The 3,111-nt window shown below is 39.5% G+C and overlaps 1 pseudogene; it reads left to right on the top strand.

The window, feature by feature from the left end:
* The first annotated feature begins 755 nt into the window (after positions 1-755).
* On the top strand, positions 756-1,526 carry LOC143678971 (large ribosomal subunit protein uL22 pseudogene; annotated as a pseudogene).
* The last annotated feature ends 1,585 nt before the right edge of the window (positions 1,527-3,111 follow it).

The raw sequence follows: 3,111 nt of genomic DNA on the forward strand, positions 1-3,111 counted from the left end.
TAAAATGGCATCACTCTGTTATTCATTTAGTCAATAGATAGTTACCAAGGAGCATCTTGGTATTTGTGGTCTGCTCATCACAAGAACCAAGACGGAAAGCTAGAGGTCCCTCTCCTTATGGAGCTAATAGAGCTGTTGCCTGCAAAAGTGCTTTGCAATTAAAATTACTAAATGCATTTATTGTGTTAACTGAAATATCAACCTTCTTTTCAAAGACCACAATGGAAAAAAGCTACATTAATTGTGAAGTCAAATTTTAAAGCTCAACACTTTTACATGTATCCATCTCTTTAATAATAGAAGTTAATGTTTACTGAATACTTATTATAGTCAAGGCACTGTTCCATGTGCTTTGTTAACAAAATTTTATTTTCTTTTCCTAACAATCTATTAGTTTCCTCATTTTATAGATAAGAAAATGAAGACACAGGGAATTGAAATAACTGGCCCAAGATCACACAGCGAAAACAGTGCAAGTTACAAAATCTGTGGAAGTTGGAAACAAAATCACAACTCAATAAAAGCAGTAACTAATGAAGACTTGTAAACACTTGGACATGTTTGGCTGGTGAAAGGATTTGACTGCTCCCAGCACCAGTCTCTGACGTTCGATTCCTGGGAAGCATATTCCCAGTGCTGAGAAAATGTCAAATGAAAAGAATATGGGAAATCTGGGGACATGGTGAGACATATTTTCACTGCTAATCATTTTTAAAATTGCTTTTCCCGTAAGCGGCCCTAGGTGATCTCCGAAAATGGTTCGCTATTCACTTGATCCAGAAAACCCTACGAAATCATGCAAATGAAGAGATTCAAATCTTCATGTTCACTTTAAGAACACCCGAGAAACTGCTCGGTGTATCCAGGGTAGGCAGATTCGAAAAGCCACCACGTATCTGGAAGATGACGTCACTTTACAGATGCAATGTGTGCCGCGCTGTCATTACAGTGGTGGCGTTGGTAGGTGTGCCCAGGACAAACAGTGGGGCTCAACACAGGGTCGGTAGCCCAGAAAGAGTGTTGAATTTTTGTTGCACATCCTTAAAAACGCAGAGAGTAATGCTGAACTTAAGGGTTTATGTGTAGATTCCCTGTCATTGAGCACATCTAGGTGAACTAAAAGGCCCTTAAGATTCCTCTCAGGACTTACAGAGTTCATAGATGAATTAACCCGTACACGAGCTCCCCTTGCCACACTGAGGTGATCCTTACTGAAAAAGAACAAATTGTTCCTAAACAAGAAGAAGAGGTTGCACAGAAGAGAAAGATATCCCAGAAGAAACTGAAGAAACAAAATCTTATGAGTCCGGAATAAATTCATCTTAAAACAAATGCAGAGGAAGAGTTGGTGCATAAAGAAGATGAGAAATGAGGCAGGAAAGGACAGATCATAACAGAACAAATTATCAGCAGAAGGTTTAGCACATTGGAGCTTGTACATCCTCCAGAGAACCTTGTTCATAGGGAATTTTTAAATATCAGGTGATGGGAGGAAGGGACAAGACTATGTAATGGTGGTCTCCAATCTTGACTGTTCTAGAGAATTGCTTTAAGGAAATGGTTAATTTCTGATCATTCCGGATTCTTACCCATGATGACAAAATAAAGGCATGGATTGAATAGAAGGTTTCAATTTTGTACATATAAATAAAATGATATTAAGAAGCCCTGGGAAAAATATTTTCTGGGGTGTCTGTGTTGGTGTGTGTAAAATCCCCTTCTTGCTTTAAAAAATATATGCATTTTAAGGCAGTTATTGGTTGATTTTTAATCACATAGTGAAACTCTCAGTCCATTTGCCTTTAGGCCCATTTTTTTCCCCCTTCATAAGACTAAATAACTTGTTTAAGGCTTTGAAAGACTATAAAGCTAAAGTAGCCAAAGATATTTTCAGCCTTCAAGTAATTGTTAGGTGTAATATAAACCTTCGAGAAGTTCAAGTCTTACAAAAGTGAAATAATGATGTGTGCAACAAGTCCCCCACTTTCCCATCTGCAAAAGCGTTAGCCTTTCTGAGGGTTCACTTGCTATTGCTTTGTAGGCAGCCAAATTCAGCCCCATTTATGGGACAAATAGAGTAGTTTATAAACCTCCTAAAAGCTGGGAACCTCTGAATTAAGAAAAAATCATACACGCAGTCTGAAGAGGGAAAACAGGTAAGGGCAGCAAGAGATTAGCATCAGTGTGTTGGAGGAAATAAGGGACAGGCTTGGCAGGGGTTGTTGAACTGTTGAACAATTCAGGGAGAAGAATATGGTGTATTTCATTATTTTAATTAATGTATAATTTAGTCAGTGCCTAAGATAGCGGCTCAGGAAATACTGCTTTCTTCACCCTGTATAAAGAAAGTCAATCTGTAATGATAGTCATGCAGGTGATGATTTAACTTTTATAGAGTATGTCAGTGGTCACAGGCCCTTAGTTTCCTTGTGCAACCACTAAACTTTATTCAGTTTTCATAGAAATTTCACTGAAGTTGGGTGTATTATTGCTTCTAATTGCTTGTTGTGCTCCCTGTAAGAGAAGCCCCATTGAAATTAGGCTGGCCATGCTTGCTGGTTTGAAAGTATTATGTACCCAGAAAAGCCATGTTTTAATCCTGATCCAATCTTGTGGGAGCAGCCATTTGTTTTAATCCTGATTCAGTACTATAGGTTGGAAATTTTTGATTAGATTATACCCATGGAGATGTGGCATGCCCAACTGTGGGTGTGATCTTTTGAGGAGATGGAACTGTGACTCCACTTATTCCAGGTAGATCATGATTAGTTTATCGAAATTCTTTTAAAGAAGAAATATTTAGGAGAGAGTCAGAAATGACAGAAGCCTCAGAGCCAACAGAGAGAGCAGATGTAGACACTTGGAGAACAGTTGCTTCAGAGCACAGAGATATGGATGTTCGGAGATACGTGGAGCCTAGCACACAGCACCATGAGATGTTAAGAAAGTCTGAACCTGGGGCAAGCCAGGGGAAGCCAAGAGCTGAAAGTCAGCCCTAGAGAAGCTAAGTGAAGAACCCCCATATGGACAGAGACTGAAAGCAGTGGAGCCCAGGAGCAAGAGACCAGCAGATGCCACCCACGTGACTACCAGCTGACAGAGGTATTCCAG

The sequence above is a fragment of the Tamandua tetradactyla genome, chromosome 4 (assembly GCF_023851605.1).
Source record: "Tamandua tetradactyla isolate mTamTet1 chromosome 4, mTamTet1.pri, whole genome shotgun sequence".
NCBI lineage: Eukaryota > Metazoa > Chordata > Mammalia > Pilosa > Myrmecophagidae > Tamandua > Tamandua tetradactyla.